Source organism: Eretmochelys imbricata, chromosome 7 (genome assembly GCF_965152235.1).
Source record: "Eretmochelys imbricata isolate rEreImb1 chromosome 7, rEreImb1.hap1, whole genome shotgun sequence".
Taxonomy (NCBI): domain Eukaryota; kingdom Metazoa; phylum Chordata; order Testudines; family Cheloniidae; genus Eretmochelys; species Eretmochelys imbricata.
In genome coordinates this window covers 68,034,482-68,062,313 of record NC_135578.1, presented here as the reverse complement: position 1 = coordinate 68,062,313, position 27,832 = coordinate 68,034,482, and the positions used below count along the sequence as shown (strand labels likewise).

General features: G+C 43.1%; 1 protein-coding gene across 7 annotated transcripts in view; it reads right to left on the bottom strand.

The window, feature by feature from the left end:
* The window catches only part of CSGALNACT2 (chondroitin sulfate N-acetylgalactosaminyltransferase 2), a 52,720-nt gene extending 26,330 nt beyond the window's left edge, over positions 1–26,390 (bottom strand). For 2 of the 7 annotated variants that reach the window (XM_077822095.1, XM_077822102.1), the window contains exons 1-3: positions 23,688–23,952; positions 12,195–12,291; positions 9,611–9,736 (exon numbers count right to left, since the gene is read on the bottom strand). The gene's annotated coding sequence lies outside the window, so the exon portion shown is untranslated. Of the gene's footprint in view, positions 1–9,610; positions 9,737–12,194; positions 12,292–23,687; positions 23,953–26,280 lie in introns of those variants that run through there. The other 5 variants (XM_077822098.1, XM_077822096.1, XM_077822101.1 and 2 more) reach the window with 5 other exon arrangements.
* Between the last annotated feature and the right edge of the window lie 1,442 nt (positions 26,391–27,832).

The following is a 27,832-nucleotide window of genomic DNA, read 5'->3' as shown; positions in this document are numbered from 1 at the left end:
TCATCAGTCATCCCAACAGGTCTGACCACCTTTCTCTGGGCATACATGAACTGTAGGAGCCTCCCACAATTCTCACCAAGTGCTCAAAAGATTCTGTCCTAAGTAAGCCTCTTTCCTACTGCAGGGAATATAGAAAGACATGTTAGGCCTTTCAATTCAAGATTTGTGTCTCCCAAGAGCATTAAAGGGATTTTAGTCCTGTTTTCAGATAGCAACCTCAGGGCTCCCGCACATCACCAAAAAAGGGCAATTAACTGCATTTCCCTCTTGACCACATTGTGAAACCGTTGTCTGGGGTACTTAAGTGGAAATTCACCTAAGTACCCAGACTTGAATATCAATTTAGTTTTAATATGTAAATAATTAAAAGAAAAGATTGCAGGGGGGAAATGGTTACACCATTACATTATTTGCGATGACAGGAATGACCCACAATTTTGGCATCTGTCAGAGATGCAGTCTTCTCAAACTCTCACTAATCAAGTCTTTGTGGCACACCACATTCTGCACATTTGATGTACAGTGGAAATAACTATTAAGTCAATATTTATCCAACCCTACCACATAGATCCCACACTATTTCTATATACACTGTTACACCTATTCCCAAATGTGATAAGTATGGCTGAAAGATTAAGTGACTTGCCCAAGGGCACAAAGTCGGAACCAGAGCCAAAGCCTGGAATTCTTCCATCTCAATTCTGTGCACAGACCACGCCTGCAGCTATACATAATATCACCTGGGATTTCAAATATGCCTGTTCTACCGAATCTACATTAGAGCATCAAGCCACCCAGAATTTCGAGTAAGAGACTATGGTCCCCTGATTGTGCAAGTACTGAACTTCATGCACAGGAGTGGTCTGATTGAAGTGTACATGTATATGAGTGGTCCTGTTACCCACTTCCTGTTGCCACAATCAATGCCTAATAATATTTAGCTAAGGAACAAATTAGAGAGGTTGAAGGAAGACCTGAAGAAGATGGATCGAAGGCAAAAGCTATCTAATACAGACATTTTTTGAATGTGTCATTACTGAACAATTTAATACACAATATATAAACAAACATCTATAAACACAATAAATTCAGGTAATTAAACCCAGGTAAGTCCTTAAGAAGGGAAAATGAATGAAAAATGTCTGGAACATTTTACGAATAAAATATTACATAAATACAATCACGTGTCTATAAATATGATTAATACCAGATGTGTCCTCAAACTATTGACCAGAGTCCAGATTTTGGTCAGTCAAGGCAGAAAGAAAAAGCCAGTCTGCAGTGCAAAACCAGGACACGGAGTGATGTAACACTGACATCCAACCTTTCTTTAACAGAAAATTATATTGATTTTATAAATGATCCTTTCCCATTTCCTTCTGAATTTTACAGCAAAATAAGCATTGGAAACACATTTGCTAGCTAATGAATTTTAGGTTTTCTTAAAGCACAAGTATTAAAAAACCCAGTTAAGTATTGTATACAGAAAGGCATTAGTTCAATGGAAGCTGCAGACACCTGAACCTGGTTAGGCAAAACTGGCACTCACAGGCTTAGTCTACTTACAACAAGTAAAGATCAGGCTGTAGCGGAGTCAAAACAGATTCGGTAATGCCAAACCTGAGTCTCCTTCTCCGTAATACCTGACTTTCCCATCCAGAACGGTGACTATTGCAGCAATGGCAGCATTTCATGCTCTTTGAGTAACAGGCAGAGTGCTGATAATTCAGTCAACATGGCAATCCATTTTTGGGGATTGAAAGGGGCTGGAGGGACAATTTTTTTTTTCCTGGAAAAGAATTAAGGGTCTAAATCCCACAGCCAGTGGGATTTGGGGCACAGAGGTTAATGTTTGAACTTCTGTCTTCTGAAGCATTTACATAAGTATATAAGTGGGGAAAGAAAGTGATACTACAAACATTAGGCACCATTTTCAATCTATGAATGAAAACTTTAATTATTAAAAGGAAAGTGATGAGAACATCTAAGTTATTGTTATGCCTTTGGGAAAAATGAGGAAGTTACAGAAGTGCCCCAAGGGCAAGGGAAAGAGTCAAGCCATTGGCAATTACAAAGACGGTCACGGGGTTAATGGGCCTAATCAACTGTCATTGGGTATTGGCAAATAGCTGGAGCGGTCAACTGAGGGATGCTTGGTCAGTCATTTAGTGTCTAGCTTAAAATGGGATAACATTTGCAACTTGCTATAAAATCCTTTGATAAAGTGTGATCTATAAACAGGCTTGGAAGGATTAGGTATTTAATCAGCAAATGTCTATTTCATTCACACACACACAAAATATTTCCATAAATGATAATCAAAATAACAGATAGGCAAAGTTAGACAAACGCTGCTTGACAAATCAGAGTCTGATTTAAGGATTTTTACTTTGTAGTACTTCCCCAGCTCACAGAGGTGAGGAGACGGAAAAATACAGTAGAGAGATTGTGAGGTACACAGATAGGACAGTAATGGGTGAAATAAAAGTATGACCGGTTGAACTATTTGTGAAGGAAGCTTCTATCTATTGTGGCCAGATATATATATGACAATGGTCAGCACTGTTAAGATCTTCATGTGAAGAGCTAACACAAACCCACCTGTAGCGTACAAGTACAAACGCTGCATATTCTTGAGCCACATCTACTAGCACCTTCTCTGTGTACATAACAACAAACCTCTGTTTTATGAAGCACTCTGATCAGAAGTACCACTACAGTTGCAATAATAATAAATCTATCTTACTTATTTCTAATGCAGTGCATTAAGACTGCATACAGACTGCACCATGGTCTATAAAGGAAACTTCACCTGAATTCCTTTAGTCAGATGTCTACACTCAATTCTTTCCCCTCTATTTTGTTTCCCACCTCCTCCTCAATGCCACCTAACCACGAGAAACAATACCAATTCTAAGTTGTTACTAGGAGGTAAAAGCTTTTGCCAAGAGATAGGTCTTGCATCCATCACATGTTGCTGCCATGTAAAAGCATCCCTACCCTATTTATATGTGATGTGAAAAGCCACATTCAATTATGTCCCTATAAATGCCAACTTTTCCATCACTACTGCCCTGCTCTTTAAAAAAAGAGAAATTACATGCAACTTATCAGGTTGCACAGTTAAAGTGAAGAGGCAGAAAATATAAATATTTCTGTTTCTACAGCAATGCCAACTCAGACATATTGGACATTTGGTACTTTTTAAATAGTATACATTTAAATTTGAAAATTTAATAGAACAGAAAATACTAGCTATATGCAGAGTAGCCAAACTAATGTTACTGTAAGAATCTCACCTTTTACATATACTGCCTTTAAAAAGAATTTTGTACTGGATAAAAGACTTGAAAGGTTTACTAGACACCTACTAGTCACAGGATTAAGTCAGATAGCCAGAAACCCAGACTTCTCGCATCATGTCTTCTCATCCTCACTCTACTGCTCCTTTAGAATCTTGTCCTGTGTCAAGGACTGAAAGAGATTGGAGTCTCTTTTTCCTCACCTGCCTGAAGGAGCTAAAGGATTGAGTTTTTGTCACTACTACTGATCACAACTTTCTCTGGCAGCAACAGCAGAGGTAAGCATGTTGCCTACCTTGCTTCCCCCTCCCCCCAAAAAGAAGGAGAAGAGAGATCAACAAGTGGGATCCTTTGAAGTCCTGTCCCACCAAGGGATAAAGATATGGAGAACTCTGCCCCAGGAAGGCAGGGTGATGGGAGAATAAAGTTACATATTTTTGCTAGTCAGCCCTGATATGAAATACAAATTCTTCATGCTGGGTGCAGGGATGGCACCCTGATGGGTATTCAGTACCACTTCCCAAGAGACTGAGGATGATTGTGCTCACTTTCTCATGAAGTACTGCTCCCGGATCCTACTAGTGATCAGAAGTCGTCTTTCACATCAGTTTCAGACTTGCAGGTAGTTTTTCCAAGCCTTGTGCTTTAAGTGGAGGGTGATGGCCTGCACTATATAATTCTAGAGATGGGTGAAGGTGCGGAGAGCATCACAACATTGGAAAAGTAAGTCGCTGCCCTTGAAAACAACATGTATTTTTTTAAATATCTGGAGAAAGCTACGGTATAACAAGATTATCTGGAAAATATGGTGTTTGAGCATGACCTTGTTTAAAGGCTGACTTTCTACATCCTGGAATTTTGCATGTTGAGATTTCACACAGGAAAAGTCTTTTATTCTGGCTGACAAATTCATTTGATTTAGAAGAATGACTATCGTGCCTCTGAAAAGGAAACATCCGAGGTACACACAATGTTACCAAAAACGTTAGGATATATAGAAATAACTTTGTTATTCCTACTGCATTTCATATATTCAAATATAGAAGTGTTTCTGCTGTTTACAAAAGAGATCATTTATTCTCCAAGCACAAGGAAACAAACCAAAACACTTATCTGTTTTTGTTACATTAGCATTCCGGTTTGGTCCCTTGTTCTGAAGAATAGAAAAGTGGCTTTCCTAAAGAGGAGGCATTTTTATGCTTATAGTAATGACCTAATTCTGTATATTTTTATTCTATTTTGAGTTGTGTCTGCACATACTTATTTTCATATATTCCACTTCAGTATTTTCCTTTTCTGTAATCTACAGATGATCCTGTGGTTTGGCTGCTTTTACGACTCTATGACTCAGTTTAAAGGCAAATTTACAGTAATTTCACATCCTAGGTAGGACCTTAACTCTACCCAAGAGATAACACAAAATTAACATTTCATTTTTACAACTGTTTTTCTTGGCAATTCACGTACAAAGGGTACAAATCTTAGTAACGTCTCTTGAACATGTTTTATTACCCTATTTCCCACCAAATTCATACTGATTCTACAAGGAATGCTTGCTGATCATTAGAGAAACTATACACTTCAGAGTCTTAACTTCCAGATGTTTTGTGACTCATTGCAGTAGTTTTCTAAAGTGAGCTGGTTTCTTCAGCTACAGATAATTTTAATGCACAAAAAGGGGGAGGAGGGAGAAGAAGCTACCTTATCTACAACTAATTTCTCCATAAAGGGCTTGTCCACACTCAATACCCAATAGCTATTTGACAGAGTTTCAAGAAAGGCTGTGTTTCAGCATTGTGTTGCAGCACCACCTTAATTCAAATGATACAGGTTTATAGGGATTTAACAGTTGATCCAAAGCCTTTTTAAGTTAATGGAAAGGCTCTTGTTAACTTCAGTGGGATTTGTATAAAGCCCTTAATTTGGGTCAAAGCTTCTACTTGGCCAGCAGAGTTCAGTGGTCCACCCACAGAAGATCACAACAAGAAAATGAGGAGTACAGCTTGAGATCTGTTATAAACAGATGACAGTGAATTTTAATTCTTCCTGCTGAGGAAGAGAAATATTCTTAGTAAAAACTGAAGTTATTAATGTAGAGAAGGAAAAAAGTTATAAACTACTGAAAATAACACTTTGTAGTGACTGTAGGACCATTACAAGGGTAAAAAAAACCTGGCAGCCTAATCCTGGAATGCACCTTTAGCTTAACTGATACCCACAGAAAGGCAGCACTAACAGTGATGGGGTTAAATAGTATTACAAACTCTCACAGAAGACCTTGAGTCAATGTTGGCTACAGACCGATTTTCAGTTTCGCACAGGTCTGGTCAATTTCACTTTGAAGCCTGAGTTTTTGTGCTGGAGTAGTTCTCCTTTTCTTCTTTTGTAGAGATGTTAAAAATCAGTAAAAATGCAGAGAAAGCATAGAAAAGGAAGTAGTAAATGGAGGTCACACAAGCAACTATCTCAAGACCATAAGAGCTTAGGCCTGAGGGTCCATAATTTCATTTTGTCACTGCACTAATGATCACTAACACTTGATACTTTTAAATCCGTGTATCCTTCATCTGAAGCCAGATCACAGCTACAAGGATTTATTTTACTTGCAGTCACAGTCCCATTTCTCACAAACCCATTGGCCTATAAATTCACGAACCAGGTGACCAGGTGGGTTCTTTGTTGTGGGAAAAACCTTGACAATCACAGGAAGAACAAATAAAGTTAGAGTCACAATTTTGGTAAATCAGAAGAGTCACAGATATAACTGGACAGTTACTACGGAGACTCCTCTCCTCTAGAGCTGCAGATATGGAAGAGACAGAAACAGGAAGTCTGACAGAAAGCAGAGATCTTGGCAACTGCGACTTCCAGAGAGGATCAGGACACAGAAGTAATCAGCTCCACGCTATGACACATCTGACTCAAAACCGACTGCTCTCCTTAAAAGATCATTCTCAGCCTCATTGAGTAGCCATAGCATCTACACCACATTTGTCTAATAGCATGCCTGAGGGATATTTACTTCCCTCCACCCCTTAAAGTAATAGTCATGGATTCCATAACCATCCACAGCAGCATGACCAACAACAAGCTTTACTCATGATGATCTAATAGCCTAGTTTATAAAGAACTTTTGTCTCCAGGGCTGTCAATCTGGCTTCTTTCATAAGTACTAAATTGACCTTAAAAAGACATTGCTCATTTCTACCCTAGTCATGAGCCCCACAAGAGTGCAGAGGCTGAGGCACTGCTGGTCAGCAGGGGGCACGTTGATATGAGGAGGTTAAGAAGCTTTCACACTATGACTACAGAAGACAGTGACATTAAGTAACTTAGTTTTTAATTGAAAACATTTTAAGAGCCACAAGCCACAAGATTCATATAAGGCCAATTTTATATCTTATGAAGAGTCTAAAATTAAGAGCCAGAGCAAATCTGTAAGAGATAACTGCTGAAAAAGTATACTTCTCAATCCCTCATATTAAATTGTGTAGAAAAATGCAGTTGCTTGGCAAAATAAAGACTGACTGATAAATTATTCAATCATAAAAGACAGTGGTAAGAATGCTACACTTTTTGAAACTGCACAACATTCTGTGGATTTACTTCACTTCTCAAAAAAAAAAAAAAAAAAAGGCCAGACTCCAAACACAAAACAAAACCATAATCTCTCACACACACAAAATCCCCCCAGTATGTATTGTCTCATTGCAAATAGTGAATTTCAAAGTGATTCCTACTGTAAAATTCTGCCTTGTGCACAGCAAAAAACTATTTTTGCCAGAAGAAAAATGGACATTTTACACAAGTCTCAGGTTTCATATTTAGACACTCCCATAGGTACTGCTACATAATTCTCCTGAAATCAGGGATTTATGCTGATTCTTATTTTCTGCCATAGGACAAGTGCCGGCAGTTTTTTGTTACCTCTCTCATCCACTAGGAAACCTGGTACAGATTTCCTCCAACACTACTCTTCACATTTTTCCCTTCTTGCTGTTGATGGTCAGTGTCATGGTTACAGGTTAAGCTGCACCTCTTTCCCTTCTCTACACTGTGAATGCACTCCCTTAGGCACCAGGCCATATGGCTTTACATCACCTAGGGTAGAAAGCGGCAATTCTCCCTCTTTCAGACCAGACCCGGGTCTACAGTACTCTGTCAATTATGCTCACCAGCAGGTCCCATGGAGTTCAGCACCTGCTATTCTTTCCTCAGGAGTCTAGTCATTACTGGTCACAGACAACCTCCTTAAAACCAAAGCACTGTTTAACAGTAGGAACAAAGCATAACATGAGAGAAAAGGGAGTTTAAAGCAAAAGTGTACACATACACACCCTTCCTAAAGCTCTGCCATCCTATGATGGCGGGTACACCTTCTTCAGATGCCCTAGTGAGTGCCTGTCTCAGTATGACCAGCTTTCCAACAACCAAATCCCTCTCTAAACAGACAGTCTTTTTAACTGCTATAATCCTTTTGATCTTCCAATTCCCACCATTCAACCTGTGTGGCAAAACAAGGTTTGCAAGGCTCCATAACAGGTCAAGCCATCAGCCTCAGAGCCATGGACTCTCCAATTGTCCCATAACAAACCTTTAGTGTTTACCATGAGGTGGCTTATCTTAAGACATTGTGTCCTTCCTGCTTGTTTTCTTACAGACTAAACCAATATCTTCATAGAGTAAACATCACAGTATCCAGGTCAACATACAATATTCAAAAATTACAGAGCAACTCCATGTACAATACCGTTCAAACAACAGAGAAAGCAATGTTACATAATGGCTATATTTGGAAATCAGTGATATTCTGCAACTGAGTCTCTTAGGAAAGAGAAGCATATACTTAACAGCCTCAAGTGAGGAAAGAGTCACCTGCAATGAAGACTATGTTAAAATCAAATTCTCAGGCAATCCACCACCAACTGACAGTCAAAGGAAGGGAATGGTGTTTTAACCTAAACAGTACCCTTCCAACCACCCTTGAGAACCTAAGCAACAGTAGTAACAGTTGTTGCCTGCATCTCTAATTCCTGCATGTAACGTATTCCGACCAGAAGCAGAGTGAAACTGACTCGGGGCTTATCTGCACTACAGGTTATGTTGACATAACTTATGTCGCTCAAAGGTGTGAAGAAGCCACCCCCTAAGAGACGTAAGTTACACTGACCTAAGCGCCACTGTGGACAGTGCTAGGTTGGTGGAAGAGCCTCTCCCGTCCGTAAGAGGCAGTAGCTGTGTGAAGTTGGTTTTATTATGCCAGCAGGAGAGCTCTCTCTCTTTGACATAGAGCATCTTCACCAGATATGCTACAGTGGCGCAGCTGCACCATTGCAGCTGCACCATTGCTTCTAGTGTAGATTATCCTTCAGAGGGCAAGAGAGATATTGCTCACATTTATGGTGGAGATAATAGGATTCTGCCCATCAGTCACACAATGATAGTTAAATTACACTGTAACAAAGACCTAGAATCACAAAGGGGCTCAGGCATTGTGATACTCAGCGTAACAAGGCCTAACTTTTTGGGTGCCTAGGAAACAGGAACAACACTGATTCATAAAACCTGAGTTAGGTGCCTAGATTCCCTATATAATAAATGGGGAGAGACAAGTGGCATTCTTGGAGTTAGGTAGCTTGGGTGCCTTAGGTGTTTCTTATGAGAATGACTTAAACAGGCACCTAACTACACAGGGAGCAAGAGTAGGGTGGTAGTACGCACCTCATAACTTTTATCCCAGTGCCAGATCCTGTTCAGATCCTTTCTCCGCCTCTGCTGGAGGGGGGAATTCAACCTAGATCTCCAGGTCCAAGATGAGTGCTCTAGCCACTGAGCTAGGGGACTCTCTCTCTCCTGTTAAAACTGTTCCACTGATGATAAATAAGGAAAGTGACACTGGGCCAAAAAAGAGAGATAATTACTCTGTAATAGGTGCTCAGGGCACCTACCTGGGAGGTGGAAGACCCATGGTCCAGTTCCCTGCTCCAATAATTCATTATTTATCCACAATGGAACAGTTTCAACAGGAGAGACTGAAGGAACCCCACATCAGAATATCCCACAGCTCAGTGGTTACAGGGCTCACCTGAGTGGTGGGAGACCCCACTGAGATCATTTCTCCCCTTCTGCCTGCAGGGGCAACTGAGCATGGGTCTCCCTCATCCCAGGTGAGTGCTCTAACCCCTGGGCTAAAACTTAAGGTGGATACCTCCACCACCACGTCCAGCTGCCATATTTAGAATAAGACCCAACCCTGTAGGTGCACTCAGAAGCTTCCCACTTTGAATCAGACCACACACATGACTTACATGGCTGAACGCTTCTTTCCTGGTTCATGAATTGCTCTTAAGCTTTGGTGGAAGACAGGCCTCCAGAGTGAGGCAACAGATTATGTGATCAAAGGCAAAAATGTAGGCACTGAGGGAACTTCTACTCTGAAAATATAGGTACATAGTGAGTTTAGGCAGGAGTTTTGTGAATCACAGTGCAGCCTAAAAGTGGGACTTGAGTGCCCAAGTACCTTCTGTGAATCTATGTCTAATTCAGCTCCCACTGAAATCAATGGAAATCCCTTTCATTGACTTCAATGGTGGTTGGATCAGACCCCAAAAGAAACTCAGAAAAAACATGCACAACCCCCACACTGCCAATTTTGTAATTACCCTTATTTCAAAGAAGGTGTAAAAAGCATGAAGATCAAAAAGTAACATGTAAAATGTTGATTCTACTGCCATTTGTCTGAAGACAGACAACAGCCGGTCATATTTTCCCCACTGTAAGTAGCCATGTAAAATGTAAGCCTTTTCTGAGCATCTTGTGTTGATGCTAATGTTGATGATGTTTTCCATGACGACTTACAACATTCTCTGTAGTACTGCAAAGCATTTTTACTGGCTGTTTGTTTTCATTTTACATAAAAATTACATGTTTATAGAAGTAAAAACCCATGAAACTTTCCTACACTTATTAATTCATCTGTATTCACATTTTAACCCAGTGTAAAACAAAGCCAACTCAAAACTTGGAAAGGGGCCTTTTCTTCCTCCTATTGTAAAGATGTTGATGGCAGAGCAGCACCATCTGGTTGCAATTATTTTGCCTACCAATATAGTCCATACAAGACAGAGTATAAACTACAAATGGGAAAAATGTATGATTACTAGCCTATGGAAGGAAGGGAAGTGAACCAAAGGGATTTTGTCAGTATGTCACATCTGAATTGATGTCTTTGAAATAGGCACTTAAGGATGACAAGCCAACAATTTGACCTACTTTTGCCAAGGGTCCTGCAAATAACCGAACAGTAAGACGCTCACTAAGAAGGGCTGCATTAACTATTCAACATGTGACCCCGTAACAATGAGGTGTACTCATTTACTCCATACTCACAGTAACATTATTCCTAATCTGTTACCCCAATCTGAGTTCTCAGATTCAAGTAATAAGATGGAGTACTTCAGAAAGTATCATTCTTGTAAACTTGAAACAGAAAGTATCATTCTGTCAGAGCAGATTCTTAGAAAAATATTTGCCTGACTTCATTCAAAATATTAAAGGAGCTGAGTGAAATGGGGGATAAATATAACCACTGATCATGCCTATAACCCAAATGGTCCTGCACACTACATATTGGCAGACTCCAACCTTTAGTGTCATTTCATGAATGTTATTTATTAGCTTTTGCTATCTGCCTAAAATGTGCTGCATAAAATTACACTAAGGACATTCTCCTCCTAACAGACATGTATTTGACTTTATTCATGTGAGCAGTCACATTGAAGTAAACGGGACTGCTTAAAACTTCAATTTAATTATGTGCAACTAAGATTTTGAAACATAGGGCATATTGTAACAAACCGGCAGTAAGAGAAGGAAAAATGTAACTGAAGAGTTATATTACAATCTCTTTACTGCTGCATTTCCCTGGAGCAGTTGTGTGCAGAACATCTATTCTTACGCTTGCATATCACAATGTAAACACAATGGGCAGCAAGGGATGAGCAAATTTTTCAAATATTCCTGGAATGTTGCTCAGCAGCTGAGAGATTAATCACCCTCCATAATCATCTCAAACCAATATGGTTAAACCTAACACTGAGCTTGTTATATATTCAATGCATCCAAAAAATAAATAAATAAAAAGGTCAATGCAGTATCATGGTTGATAATTTAAGATACTGTAAATCAAGCAAAGTTATATTGTAGTTCTCCCAGAAACTATCATTTATCCACAGGGCATGCATGTAACATTGAGTATATGTTGTAAGAGGTATGCACCAATACACATATACAATGTGGCAGATTTACAGCTGCTCTGGGAAGCATAACTAAATCTCCTGACTTGTAGCATTATAGTTGAAATGTTAACCAGACATTAACAGATTTTATGCACTGAATTTTCATGTTTGTTTGTTTTTTTAAAAAGGTGAGCTGTACTTGTTGCTTTTCTCTTCCTGCATCATAAAGGCACTATATTAAATATAACCAGGAAAAAGTAAAACACGTACTCCAGGTATGTTACTACACTGGAAGATCCAAGTATTAAAGAAGAAAAAACAATACATGAGACATCAAATATTCTAAGATCATATGTAAACACATTACTTATAACACATTTCTATTATTCTCCTTACTATCCAACTAGCTTAAAAAAAACCAAATTATGTGCCCCAAAATTTACTGTGATCGAAATCCACCTCTTTTCTCTCCTAAAATATCCACATACATATTACAAAGTAGATTTTTCTCTCCTTTCTTTCCACTGTTTCTTTTTCCCTATTCTTGCGGTGGAAAAGCTAATTTGCAGTCATGAGTTCCCCATTTGATTCAGGAAGTGGTGAAATTTGTGATCATTCTGTTCTCTTATATATATGAAGGAGAAAGACTGAATACCAGTATAGCTAAAACACATCTTGCAGGACGGGGAGAAATGACCACAGCAGCAGCCAGGCTTCTAGAAATGCGGTATGGCATGTAAAAGGTAATGCGCCTGTGCAAAAAAACAAAAAAAAACAGATCAGGCACATCTCACCCATTTCCTGCCACAAAAGTAACTCAATGCACAAGATAAAGGAAAAGATTGTTATTAATATGTAGTTGAATGTTTAGATCTGAAAAAGCTGGCACTCTTAAGACAGATAAAGTGCCTATTTTGTAAGGACTAAATGACAGTTTTCAAAAGGTCTTTTCACTATGCTTCTATAGCAGTAGTAGTAACACTTGAAGCACCTCATACCTTCCTAGCACGATACAAATAACAATCCTGCATTTGCCAAATTTCAGCAAACTAAGTCCCACTTCAGCAAAGTGAAACTAATCATCCATCCCTCCCACAACCCCCCCCCCACACACACACACACACATGCTGAATCCCATCCTCTTCCCTCCAGTGTCGGTAAAGGCCTACTTGAAATAAGCAGTTACTCAGAGTAGAATGAAAAGGAGTACTTGTGGCACCTTAGAGACTAACCAATTTATTTGAGCATAAGCTTTCGTGAGCTACAGCTCACTTCATCGGATGCATGTAGCTCACAAAAGCTTATGCCCAAATAAATTGGTTAGTCTCTAAGGTGCCACAAGTCCTCCTTTTCTTTTTGCGAATACAGACTAACACGGCTGTTACTCTGAAACCTGTCAGAGTAGAATGTGTATGTAGATCTTCCTTGTACGATACTTCCTCGGGGCTTGTCGACATAAGAAAGGTACACCTATGTAAGTTAAGATGTGAATTTAAACCACTGTTATTCTTGTGTAACTCCCAACACAGACACACCTCAGGCAAGTCTACACTACAGAATTAAGTTGACCTAAGTTACATTGAAGTACAGCCACTGCAGTCATTAAATCGCTTTTGCATGTCCACACTACATTCTTTGTGTCGGTGGCATGCGTTCTCACCAGAAACATTTGCACCAATTTAACTGTCAGGATGGGGCATTTGGGGATGGTTTCTGAAAGGCAGCAACAGTCTATGTAAGCAATGCAGTTTCTACACTGACACTTCATCGACCTAAGTGCTTGTGGAGTTATTAAGTTATTAAGTCAGTGTAGTGGGCAAGTTACATCGGTGGAAGCCACATTTTAGTGTAGACACCTACAGAGTTAAGTCAATATAAGGCACTTATTTAATGCTATTTGCCTAAATCGGTATGTAGACCAGGCCTTATTCTGGCACAAGAATGTCTTTTTCCAGTTTATCCTATGTTGCTTTGGAAATGGTTTAACCTAAGCCTTAAAAAGCCACTCTGATTCTGGAACAATTTCCATTAATAATTCTACCCGTATGACTGCAGCAGTTTAACTATACCAACATAGCTATACTGAAGTAACTACCAAACTTTCCTATGTAGACAAGACCTGAAGTGCTTTAAAAGCAGTAAAATAGTTAATGTTGACATTTAAAGTACCATCATTGTTAGAGTTAGCACCCATTGAAGTAAATGGAGCAGCTCACATCTCAGAGCTATTGTTACAGGCTCCCTGCAAACTCAAATATCACTACTGATTACACTGTCATTTTCAATATATACACACACACACACACACACACACACACACACACATTTTAATATGAAAGTTGAGACTGTGCTGAACAATTAAAAGGCCCACTGAAGTAATTGATTACCGTAACAGGCTCTGAAATAGGTAAGCATTTTCCCCATTTTACTGGTGGGAAAATGGAGATTCATATTCACAAAGCGAAACAGCTAGGATTAGAGCTAACAAGTTTGACTCCTAGTTCTTTGGAGTCATCCCTCTGCAGTATCTACCTATTGTATAGGCCAGACAGACAAGTACCCAAGACATATTATGAATTCACAACCATCAAAATTATAGCTTTACGTAGTAGAGCACTGAAAAGATAAAGTTATACTGCCTAAGACTTTATTTTAATCCTTCTGGGATGAAGCCTGAAATTTTATTAATTTGAAGCATTCATGCCACCTCTCTAACTAAGTCATAAAAGCAACAGTTTAAGCATTTCCATTAAATAAATCAATTCATATTATGAAATAATTTTAGTATTCTAAATACAATTTTGAAATGGGCTCTCTGTTGACAATTAAACTACTAAAAAGCGTCACAGCAATATCCTCTTTGGGGCTGTGATTTAATATCAAAATTTTTGTCTTTCACCACTTAATGTATTAAAATAGTTGTTTCACAGTAAGTGTGAGGAAGACTAAAACAGCTATGTTCTCCATTTCCAGTAATTTCTACACATTTAGTCCACGTGGTAATTTGGCTTGAAGGCTATGAAGAGCCTCAGCCAGTTTGAAAATGCAGTGGGTATTTAATATGCAAATTCTAAGAAACAAACTATTTTTTACACAATAAGATTATAAATCAAATAGCCAGGATCAATTCACATATCCTGCCTCCCACAGATTATTCTCTTGAACAATATTCAATTAGTCATTCCTCAGTCCACACCTTCGAATATAGAGCTCTTCCCTCCCATCTTCTCCATTATCTTGAAAGTATCTAGCAAACAGCAACTACAGGAAGCTTATTTTACCCTTCTCCTAGCTAGTATAAGTTACTTGTGTCAATTCCGGTGTCAAATATACCTGAAAGCAGGATGCCAACAATTATTTTAACACTGATAAAATGCATCTCAGAACTACTGTAAGAGCAGCACTTATCACAGCTAAAAATCCCTTCCATTTGAAGAACTGCAATACCATTCTCAGATACTGTAATGGAGCATAAAGTGACGCTGTTAAAGACTAACATTACACTGAAGCTAAGGCTATGTCTACACTGCACTTTTAAACCGACAAAAGTTTTACAAAAAGCACCAGTGGTGAACAGTGCTTTGTCAGAGGGAGAGTGTCCCACCATCCCTTTTTGGGGGTTGCTTTATGTTGTCAACAGGAGAGCTCTCTCCTGCCAGCAAAGAGCGGCAACACTGCGTACCTTACAGCAGCATGGCTGTAGCAGCACAACTGTGCCACTATAAGGTACACAGTGTAGGCATGGAAACAAGAGTTCTGAGGCTCTAAGAATGCATGTCTTTGCACTGATCAGCTGAATGCTGAACAATAGTTTTCCCCCCCTGCACCCTATGCAGAAGCTGAAATGTTAAAAAAACCTCTCTAATCAATGGAAACCACAGATGCTCAACACCTTTTAAAGTTAGGCCACAGTCATCTACATATTATTTGACCACCACCAAAGTCAGTAGTCCTCAGCCTTATTCCATCTAAACTAGGCCCCCCTCTCACTTAGCAATAGGGAAAAGGCAGGGTTGTCATGACTCCCTGATACACTTAACAAACATGTTGCAGGTACTGTTAAGTTTCTTTTTTACTTAATTGGCAAATCACTTGAATTATGTTGTTTTAATACCGTTTAAGCTTTTGTTGTTTTCCTTTCTGTGCTAAGGGAGGGAAAATTCTTATTAAACAATTCTCATGAGTTACTTTTTTGCCTTTCCTCACAATGAGTGTGTCGAGCCAGGTTAGACTATGACCAAAGCTGTCAAGGTTCCTCCCCCACTCTGAACTCTAGGGTACAGATGTGGGGACCTGCATGAAAAACCTCCTAAGCTTATCTTTACCAGCTTAGGTCAAAACTTCCCCAAGGTACAAAATATTCCACCCGTTGTCCTTGGACTGGCCGCTACCACCACCAAACTAATACTGGTTACTGGGGAAGAGCTGTTTGGACGCGTCTTTCCCCCCAAAATACTTCCCAAAACCCTGCACCCCACTTCCTGGACAAGGTTTGGTAAAAAGCCTCAATTTGCCTAGGTGACTACAGACCCAGACCCTTGGATCTTAAGAACAATGCACAATCCTCCCAACACTTGCACCCCCCCTTTCCTGGGAAATGTTGGATAAAAAGCCTCACCAATTTGCATAGGTGACCACAGACCCAAACCCTTGGATCTGAGAACAATGAAAAAGCATTCAGTTTTTTACAAGAAGACTTTTAATAAAAAATAGAAGTAAATAGAAATAAAGAAATCCCCCCTGTAAAATCAGGATGGTAGATATCTTACAGGGTAATTAGATTCAAAAACATAGAGAACCCCTCTAGGCAAAACCTTAAGTTACAAAAAAGATACACAGACAGAAATAGTTATTCTATTCAGCACAATTCTTTTCTCAGCCATTTAAAGAAATCATAATCTAACACATACCTAGCTAGATTACTTACTAAAAGTTCTAAGACTCCATTCCTGGTCTATCCCTGGCAAAGACCAGCATACAGACAGACACAGACCCTTTGTTTCTCTCCCTCCTCCCAGCTTTTGAAAGTATCTTGTCTCCTCGTTGGTCATTTTGATCAGGTGCCAGTGAGGTTACCTTTAGCTTCTTAACCCTTTACAGGTGAGAGGAGCTTTCCCCTGGCCAGGAGGGATTTCAAAGGGGTTTACCCTTCCCTTTATATTTATGACAAAAGCACAGGAACTTGCATCAGCTAACAAAGTGGCAAAATACTTAGCAGGGCTTGGAAAAAGTGGAGTAATGACTGGATTAAGTCTAATATTTCACAGCTCACACAAAAATGAGAAGGGGGAGGATGCTTCCACTGAGAGGTCCAGATAAAAAGCCATGGTGAAAAAACTCAATCCCCAGTAACGGAAGGACAGGGGAGAAAGATGCTAGGATTCCTATCAGGGAGCTACTTTTGGACCATGCTTGGGGAATCATCTTTCCTATCAGCCTCTGACTAGTATGTGCTCATCAGTTTAAATCCCTGTCATGTTCTCCCTCAGGCTCCTGGAAGTGAACAGGACCGCTCTCCCATCTTCCCGATCCAGCCATCCACTCCAGAGGCTCCTAGCTGCTTTGAGGGGTGGGCTCTCTGCTACTTTTGAATCCCTTCTCACCTTTAAATCCAGATCCTTCCTCTGCTTTCAAAGAGCACAAGCAGCAAAAATTGATGCCAGCCAGTTTTATTACTGTTCACAGGATTCTGAGTATAGTTAGTGAAACTGACAAGCATCATATTAATCTAGGAAAAAACATTAAGCAGAAGCACTCCAGAACCATTTGTCTGAAGGCAACAGTGCATCTGAAGGTTCTCTTTTAAAAATAGCTGGAGCTCTGGATGGCTTAACTCTCCCTAGGAAGATTTACTAGTCAACAGAAAGAAGCAGGAGAGTAGATTTTTGAAGACCTGATACTTTGCTCTATCTGAGCACCTTGCACTTTCAGAGTACTCTGCAAACATGAACTAATACAGCTCACTCTGCCGCGTGAAGCACATAGTTTTGAGGAAGTCTCCCTTCCTTCCTGAGCACTGCAGCTCAGAATACTGTAGTTTTTTTTGAAACCTGCAGCCCTCCATTATACAAATCTGGCCCAAAAGAATCAAAATGTACTTCCAGAGCAGATAAGCAGGTAATATGTTGACACTTGAACAGAGTGGATCTGAAAGAGAAGAACAGCCATTTGCTATGGAGGGAAGACTCTCAGATTGGCCAGTTAGTTACATTGTTACCAACTGATAACACTGATCTTGTCATATCCTGTGTGCATACCCAGGATTAATGCCTACGCAGAATCAAATAATGACAAACAATGGAACTATCTGTTGCACTTGGCACAAAAACTCAGTCATCAGTTGAATAGTTTTGCATGATCTCATTGAAATTAAAGAGCAGATGACCCTAAGAGGCTAGGTACAAGGCAGAATCCAAAACCACCAATCCAAAAATGGGTTTCAGTGCATAAGAACGGCCACACTGGCCCAATATCCTGTTTTCCAATAGTGGCCAATGCCAGGTACCCCAGAGGAATAAATTGTTTGTGTTTTGGAGCTAGGAAATCAATGGAATAATAATCTGGCTACATTTTTAAATGTGTCAGGAATTTTTAGAAATAAAAGTTAAATTTATACAAACATTTAAAATTAGTTGCCAAAATTTTGTGGGTGCACTGCAAATTCTAACCATTTTCTCATCCCCTTCCTAACTTCGTTTCTGTTCCTGCATACCTTTCAGAATCAATTACTTAAATTTGCATATTTCTCCCCCATTGTGCTTTTGCTGTTTCATTATTGTCCTTGTACATTGTGTGCCTGTTCTGAACCTCTCAAACATAATAAAAATAAAGCTATTTTCTTTAGAAGTAAATTGCAAGCAGCACAATTCAAATAAAAAGAAAAGGAGTACTTGTGGCACCTTAGGGACTAACGAATTTATTTGAGCATAAGCTTTCGTGAGCTACAGCTCACTTCATCGGATGCACAAATTTAAATATTAACTTAATTGACAACTCGCTCCACTTTTTGGCACAATCTGATCAGTTAGTTTGGAAACCTCTGCTCTACAGCCCAAGCAGAACAAGGCCGCTGTGTGACGCTGCCGATTCTAATCCCATAGGGCACAGTTCCAGGTAGGACATAAAAACATGGAAGCAGAGCTGCCACCAGTTCCATAAGAGAAATTGGCTTCTCTACCTGTAACCCAGAAGCTACCACTCCTGAGAACAGGGTACTATTTAATATGAACAACAGAAAGAAGCTGCTACCAAAGGGAGCTGCCTCCTTTGCATTGGAGCAATCTGTCAGGGGATCCATAGCCAAGATCACTGGAAACAGAGGGAGCACTGCGGACCTTGAAATAGGTGGGTAAGCAGATACAGGAGCCAGGATCATGGAACTCGTTGCAGGGAGGACAAAGAGAGATTGCTGAAGAGGCAGTCGACCTCATGGTGTGCTTGAGCTTGCTTATGTGCGGTGGGAGTAATCAATTTTAATCAGGAAGTGACTGGGAAGCAGAAAGGGGCAGAATGCATTTAAATTTATTTTGATGGGCGTTGAAGTTGATTGTGGGTGGCAAGAAAACATTTCCACTGAGAGGTGGTCCCCTATTCACAAAATTTGGGGGAAGTTTAAATTATTTGTTAAATTTGCTCAGCCACCTTCTACAGGGTTTTTGTTTTTTTTATTTTGTTTTGTTAAGTTCAATGGTTTGCTGATTTACATGGTCAGATAATTTTACCACTGTGCTAGCAGCAATTTTTAAAACTATTGCTTCCACTCAGTCTGAGAAAATGAGATTTCTTTTTGTCTCATCATCACATAGGACTGAATTTATTCCAACACCATTCAAAAAGGATCAAAGTTAATTACAAAAAATCAAAAATACTTTAATGCTGGTGAAAGACACTTGATTGCATACAAAATTGAAATACTCTTATTAGAGATATGGTACAGCAAGGCAATAACAGTGCAAATGTCCCATGCACTCTTTGATATGCCTCAGTCTTTACTTGACAAGACCTAAGGAAGGTGGCAGTGAAGAAGACAGTTCATTCCATTCTTAGTCTTGCTGAGATTCACAATACGACACCTAATAAGCGTCAGCAGTAGCAACAGCTGTATGAACCTGTTTTGACCAAGTTCTGAATTGCATCCATCAATTTATTACTAGTTCATGACCGGTAACACCTTTCAGCACAGGTGCTGGAACTAGGGGTGCCCTGTGGCTTGACGTGGTTTCTGTTATATACAGGGTTTACAGTTTGGTTCAATGGCTCTCGGCACTCCCACTATAAAAATTGTTACAGCATCCCTGTCTTTCAGATCCAACCAGCTCAGGTCAGATACAAAAGGCAACTGAGGGGTGAAGATTCACCGTTGTGAAGACATCTTTTAAGCTACCTGGTTCACCTGGTTAGATTGCATGTCTATCCACACACAACATAACATTTGAAGTCTCTCAGTATACATTTTTAAAACAAATGCAATAGAAAGCAGTACCCAAACTTCTCAGCATGGAGCCTAACATTTTCTTTGATTGTTCTTCTCCCTTTGCACCAGAAGCCACAAGTAAGCTTCCTGCAACATGCAGGGCACTAACATGCTGCGTGCTAGCTATCTCCCAAAACCACCTTCCTTCCCCCACAAATCCACTTGCCCTTAAAAGGGGGCCAGCGGGAATTCAGAACTAGTAGAGAATGATGTTTTTATTGCCAATCATCTTTCAGTAGCTATTCTAATTATAAAATAGCTATAGTTAGCTGCATTGATTACCAGTTTCTTTTGCAAGTTTTCTTGTGGCTGCAATACATGACTGTGAATCAGGAGTAACATTCTAGTCTTGCTCTACTATAAACTTGCTATGTAACCCTGGGCAAGTCACCTGACTTCACTGCTTTAGTTTCTCCATCTGCACAGTAGGGATAACATTTCCCAGCACCACAGACCTTAGAAGCTTGATGTAATCAAGTCTGTAAAGCACTCAGATCCTAGGATAAAAGGTATTATAGAAGTGAAACATTCTCTTCCTACATCTACACGGAATATTTTTTTATCAGTATCCAAAAGAGTTAGCTGTCTCTTGGCCGGACCCTGGGCCAGCTTCATCTAGAGCGGCTTCATTTTCACAGCCCTAGGAGCAGCAGCAGCAAGGTTCTCAACCACACCTTCTCAAAGTTCAGTTGCTCAGAGCAGCTCCATTGCGGGGTTGGGGAAAGACATGCTAAGTGGCAACAGAAAGTAAGTCAGAACTCCAGTCCCACTCAGATCCTCATCTAGTATCTGACAGCTCCAAGGCAGAGAGCAGTTCAGATCTTCTTCTTACTCTACTACTTCAAAGTTCCAGACACAGCATAGGGATTCTCCCCTCTAAGAGCAAAGAGGGTTTCAAGGGCAAGTGTAATGCTATGCAATTCCCACTATCATGCAGCAAACTTAGTGACCTGAAATATTCTCTCTTCACAAGGTATTGAAGCAAGGTCAGGAGAGGGGCATTCTCTCAAGCTACAAATCATAAAAGTTAAGCAGTTTGCGTTGCCTTACTGGTTTGAGCTGTTTGTTGGGGGGGGGGGGGGTTGGGTTGGCAGGGGTGAAGCCTGGAATGCACAGAGTCATTATCTACCCTAGAGAAAAAACATCACTGAAATCTGCCTGGGTTTCACTTAGAAATAGACAAGTCGTACAATTTCCATTTATGGATTATATTCTACACACCAAACACCGAAGACTACTATGTTCCTAACTCAGTTCTCCAGTTATTGATAGCCTAGCACAACAGTAATGGACTGACTCCCAAGATAAGTCAGAAAAGGCTTGCCCAACTGTCCACCAATAGGCTGATATGAGTGATTTGGGGCCTCAAGTGAGGCCAAGGGATAAGTACCCTGTTGACAAGCCCAACCCATGTCCCTTGACATCTGTTGGGATTCCGACCAGGTTACTGTCTTTGGACAATGCTTGGGGACTCCATTTTTCATATTACCTTCTGGCTAATAAATGTCTGACAAATAAGTCTTCTCCCGCCCTCTGGGCTCCTGGAAAGGAGTAGAAGCTAGTAGCTAACACTGCTGGTTGAGGTGGGGAAGCTACTCTACCTGATTCCCAGCCTCCTGCATTTGAAGTGGGTCTCCTCTACTCCTTTTGTTTTTGGGATACTCCTCCCATAACCACCCCAGGGCCTCACTGCAGTTTTTCATGGCATTCTCAGTCAGCATCAGATTGAAATTTACCTGGTTTTTTTTATTTTATTATGCCCACTTCAAACTACAGGGTGGCAACAAGGAACTTAACCAGAGTCTTAATTTCACACTGCTGCTGGGTAAATCTATGAACAGATCTTTCCACAGCCTGAAAGAAAGGTATACATTAATTTGACACTGGAGTAAACATTATTTTAGGAAGGTAGTTTCTAGAAATTATTCTTTGAAAATAGAGATGCCAATCAACTTCACTGCACTAAAGTGCTTTTAACAACAGCTTTATCTTCCAATTTTACACTCAAAACCCCTTTTTTGTGTGCTGCAGAACTGACCTGGACACATCATACACCAATTGAAAGCACATGATGAACAGACAGGAATAGGACTGGCTTTTTTTAAGTCAATTAGTGACAGACTGGCAGGTAGGGTGCTCACTAACAAAACCCATTTACTTGGCACAATTCATACATCACTTCACTTAGCAAAACCATAGCTGGCAAAAAAAGATTGATTACTGCAGATTCCCTCATTTCTTTCCATCCCAGTCCCCTCTTTTGAGGGGAAAACAGATACAGTTTTTATTTTCTTGCAATTCCTATGAGCTAAGAGTAAATCTGATTTGTGCCTAGAAGACTGTACGGAATTAAAATGCAAAACACACCAACAGCACTGAAACGGAGAAATGTAATTGCAAATAAATACCTTGCATAGTTTATTGATTATGCAGTCAAGATAAACTGAGACTTCTGAGAGCTCTCTGCAGAGATATCTAATCACACATGACTATAATTTCCTATTTCAAAGTGTTCAGTGGTAGAACAGAACCAAGCTACCAAAAGGGTACTCTAACATACAACAAACAGTTAACTGGGAACAGGTCTCTGACAAGGAAGAGAAGTGATTTTTTTTCCCCAGAAATAAAAATTAATTACACATGCAAGACATCCACGTGTGAAGGATAAGATGGCTTCTCAAGACCTTGTCTAAATTACAGATAGAAAGAATCCTCTGACTTGGTTCTAACACGGTTATCCTCTGGTTACAACATGGTTTAAACTGTAATGGGAACAGGACACAGATATATTATCCAAATCTTGGGGTTTGTTATGGGTGCACTCTCTCCCCCGAGCTACCGATTTTAGTCGTGCTTAAGCCAGATCCTCTGACTTGGCTACAATTGTCCCAAAATGGGGTCTCAAGACATACAGTGGAACAGATACATAGTGAACTCAAATATAGTTGAGCTCAAGTCACAAGGAAGCTGAAACAGTTCTGAATTGGTTCAATGCCATGCCAACTACAATTCTGGTTACAGTGAGGCTGCCCTTGTGGGAGGGAGAGGTGAAACCCACACTATAACAAGTTTCTTAGCTCCATACAGTCTTCTCTAATTTGGCATTAAAAACTACCAGTGCAATCTCTTCCATTTAATATTCACTCCTCCCTCTCCATATCTGACACAAAATCCCTTGCATCACAGAAATTGTATTTCTGCCACCTTCCAGTGCTAAACATTTAGCAAACAGAAGCACCTTGAAAGTTAAAGAAAAAGAGAGACTCCTATCTAAACAAGGCCGATTTCATTGCTGAAACAACAGTATATGAACCATCACACAAACACTGTCAGCGTAGACTAATGCTGTGTAATCCAAAAATGGGCATCAGAGGGAGTAGACATTCAGAACGCACACACACACACACACAACAGGGACAGAGCTGCAGTACCAAGTCTTGCTCTTTCGGAAGCTGATTCCTTCATTTGTGACTAATTTTAAAACAGTATCCTAAGGTACCTCATTCTCATGATGAAAGCTTTTCTAACCTGTCGGTAGTGAGGCATTTATCTCAGTCTTCTTTTTTTCCCCCTTTCCCTCCACCTCCTCAGATCTTTCATTCAAGTCTACATCAGGATGACCCAGAAGAGCTAAGATCATGCCAGGTTTTCATAAAGAAACAAAACACAGCTCACCTAGAGAAAGACACTGCAGAAACCCCAGCTGTTGTAGAGGAGAATGGAAGTGGTGGGAGGGAGAGACAGATGCACAAAAGGGACTAGGGGCTGGAGTATAAACAGAGAATAAAAGTGACAGGCAGATTGCAATGGTGGAAGAAAAGAGAAATATAAAGGGCTCATGGGGAACTGGGATAAGGGGCAATAAAATGTACTAAGAGAAATGTGGGTCGGAGTATGTGCTAAGAGTACCAACTGTATTGGGGAAAGGAGAGGAATTAGATCCTCAAGTTGATTTAGGAGAGGGAATTGGGAGAGCAGAAAATAGAAGTCTTAAAAGGATCAGAGAAAGGGGAGCAGTGGGAAAGGAGGTTAGAAAGAAATAAAAAGTGCCCAGATTTTAAGAATTGGCAAAGAAATAAAAGATGTGGGGGGAGGGTAAATAAATGGAAGAAGAGAAGACTGGAGTATAAAGGAAGAGGAATAGAAAAGGGAGGAGATTCCCGGGGGGGGAGGTGGAGAAAGGTAAGGAGGGAGATAATGGTGCTGGCACAAGAAGTGGGAATAAAACAGCAGAAATGCTAGGAGAATCGGGGGGCGCGGGGGAGAGAAGAGGAGAAGAGCTAACTGCCTTGGGCAATGAGGGGAAGAGGAGGGGTAGCTGCACAAGGGGCAATGAGGGGAAGAGGATCGGGGCCGCTGTGCCAGGGGGCTGTGGGGTGAATGTGGCTGCACATGGGAGCTATAGAGAGTTGGGGGTAGCTGAGCCGGGGGGGGGGGTGTGGGAGGGGAGGGGCAGCTGTACAAGGGGGCTAAGGGAGGCTGGGGGTACCTGCGCCGGGAAGGGAGCTATGGGGCGAATGTGGGGAGGTGGCTGCACAAGGGGGGCTACAGAGGGTTCGGGGTAGCAGCACAGGGGAGCTATGGGGGGAGGAGAAGATGTAGCTGCACAAGGGGGTTATGGGGGGCTGGGGGTAGCTGCGCCAGGGGCTATGGGGGACGCTGGTGCACAAGGTAGCTATGGGGGGGGCTGAGGGGTAGCTGCGCCAGGGGGGTTATTGGGGGGGTAGCTGCGCCGGGGGGGCTATTGGGGGGGGTGCACAAGGGGGCTTGAGGGGCTGGGGGTAGCTCACCGGGGGGCTATAGCAGGAGGAGGAGTGCACAAGGGGGCTATGAGAGACTGGGGGTAGCTGCGCCGGGGGGAGCTATAGGAAGAGGGGGGGTGCCAAGCGAGCTATGGGGGCTGGGGGTAACTGTGCCAGGGGTCTACGGGGGGGCGCACAAGGGGGGGGCTGGGGGTAGCTGCGCCGGGGGGCTATGGGAGAGGGGGGTGCATAAGGTGGCTACGGGTAGCTGTGCCAGGGGTCTATGGGGGGTGCACAAAGGGGCTACGGGGGCTGGGGGTAGCTGCACCAGGGATCTATGGGGGTGCACAAGGGAGATATGGGGGGCTGGGGGTAGCTGCGCCGGGGGGCTATTGGGGGAGGGGGTGCACAAGGGCGATATGGGGGGGCTGGGGGTAGCTGTGCCGGGGGGCTATGGGGGAGGGGGGGTGCACAAGCAGGCATTGGTGGCCTGGGGTTAGCTGCATTGGGGGTCTATGGGGGGAGGGGGGTGCACAAGGGGGCTATGGGGGGCTGGGGGTAGCTGCTCCGGGGGGGCTATGGGGGAGGGGGTGCACAAGGGCGATATGGGGGGCTGGGAGGAAGGTGCACAAGGGGGCTATGGGGGGGGCTGAGGGTAGCTGCGCCGGGGGGGCTATGGGGGGCTGGGGGGGGTGCACAAGGGGGCTATGGGGGGCTGGGGGTAGCTGCGCCAGGGGGGCTATGGGGGGCTGGGGGTAGCTGCGCCAGGGGGGCTATGGGGGAGGGGGTGCACAAGGGCGATGTGGGGGGCTGGGGGGAGGTGCACAAGGGCGATGTGGGGGGCTGGGGGTAGCTGCTCCGGGGGGGCTATGGGGGAGGGGGTGCACAAGGGCGATATGGGGGGCTGGGAGGGAGGTGCACAAGGGGGCTATGGGGGGGCTGAGGGTAGCTGCGCCGGGGGTCTATGGGGGGCTGGGGGGGTGCACAAGGGGGCTATGGGGGGCTGGGGGTAGCTGCGCCAGGGGGGCTATGGGGGGCTGGGGGTAGCTGCTCCGGGGGGGCTATGGGGGAGGGGGTGCACAAGGGCGATATGGGGGGCTGGGGGGAGGTGCACAAGGGGGCTATGGGGGGCTGGGGGTAGCTGCTCCGGGGGGGCTATGGGGGAGGGGGTGCACAAGGGGGCTATGGGGGGCTGGGGGTAGCTGCTCCGGGGGGGCTATGGGGGAGGGGGTGCACAAGGGGGCTATGGGGGGCTGGGAGTAGCTGCGCCGGGGGGGCTATGGGGGGCTGGGGGGGTGCACAAGGGGGCTATGGGGGGCTGGGGGTAGCTGCGCCGGGGGGGCTATGGGGGGCTGGGGGGTGCACAAGGGCGATATGGGGGGCTGGGGGTAGCGGCGCCGGGGGGACGGGACGGGTGAAGCAGCCGCCCAGGAGCAGGGCCGCGAAGCAGCGGCCCGCGAGGCACGAGCCCGGCGGGAGGCGAGCGCCAGGCCGGGGGGGCGGAGGGGGGGCTGCGTGTAACTCACCAGCCTGTCCCGCCGCCTCCCGGCTCGGCGCAGCGGCCCCACTTCCCGCGAGCCAGGAACCGGCCAGAGGCGGCGGCGGCTCAGCCGCAGCCCCTTAAAGCGGCAGGCCGCGGCCCCGGGAGACGGGGCGGGGACGAGTGGCCCGCTCCTCCCCTCGGCCCGCCACTGAGTGAGGCGGGCGGGGCTTCGTCCCTCCCTGAGCCTGGCCACATCGGGATCGGGGCCTCCCCCGCCCCGGGGGCCATTCGGGGCCCGCCCCAGCATTTGGGGGGTAGTTTAAGGGGTTCCTCTGCCCCCTCCCCCACACTTGGCTTTCGAACCCCTACGCCCTCCCCCCACCCAACACAAACACCAGCCCTTCGGGCCGGCCCCCTGCACTACCCGGCCCCCCACACATGGGGGGTCACTTGTGGTTCTGCCCCATGCGCACCCCTCAGCTAGACATGCCGGGGGTACTCAGGGGGTCCCCCACCCCCACATGCGTATGGCAGTCAGCTGATCCCATTGCACACACAGATCCCCAATGCACGCAGACAAAGATCAGGGGTCCCACGGCAAACCCTTTTACACGTAGCAGGCAGAGGTCCTGTTGCCACACCGGTGGGGCACTTGCAGGGTAATCACAAGGTCCCTCTCCCCCATAAAATAACGTTTATTTCTTTGGGGCTATTACAACAGCAGGGCACCCACAGCAAGGCACCTTCAGCCTCAGAAACTTGAGGATATTGCACCATAGAGAAATCCAGCGCATTGCAATGTGTGGGGTCTTGGTTGCACCGTTGGACAAACTGAAGAAAGAGAGTGACAGTTCATATTGCAACAGGTTGCTCTCCTGACCTGCACAGATCTTCACTGTGCTTCTGCATGGCCACAGAGACCAGCCTGTAGGCTTTGAGATACCCATATCCAGTGGAGGTTTAAACATTGTTCTGATGTATTGCCAAAGCCCAGAGAAGTCAAAAATCATAAAGGAAGAATCCCAAAATCTCATAAATAATAATGCATGTTGGTGTTTGGGCTGCCTATTGATTTTGAAACTTTAGTGGTGAATACAATAACGGAAGGCTGAAATTTCAACCTGAAGTGAAACCCAGAAAACAGCAGAGATGCTCTGCTAGAAGGGAGACCCCACTTTCTTTGTTATTGGCATACTTAATAAAGAGCTAAATAACCATAATTAAGTATGCCATCTAGCATTCAAAGCCATTCATTTATGCCTTGTCTGTCCAGGGTCTTTACCCACCAACGTAGTTCTATCACAAGGCTTTAGACTATATATTTAGTTTGTCCCTGTTCTCTGACCTACTGGATAAGAGCCAAGAAGCTGAACTTAAATAAAAAACAACGAGGAGTCTGGTGGCACCTTAAAGACTAACAAATTTATTTGAGCCTAAGCAGAAGTGGGTTTTTTACCGATGAAAGCTTATGCCCAATAAATCTGTTAGTCTTTAAGGTGCCACTGGACTCCTCGTTGTTTTTGTGGATACAGACTAACACGGCTACCCCTCTGAAACTTGAATCAGTGCACCCAGCCTCAGCGTACCTTAGGACA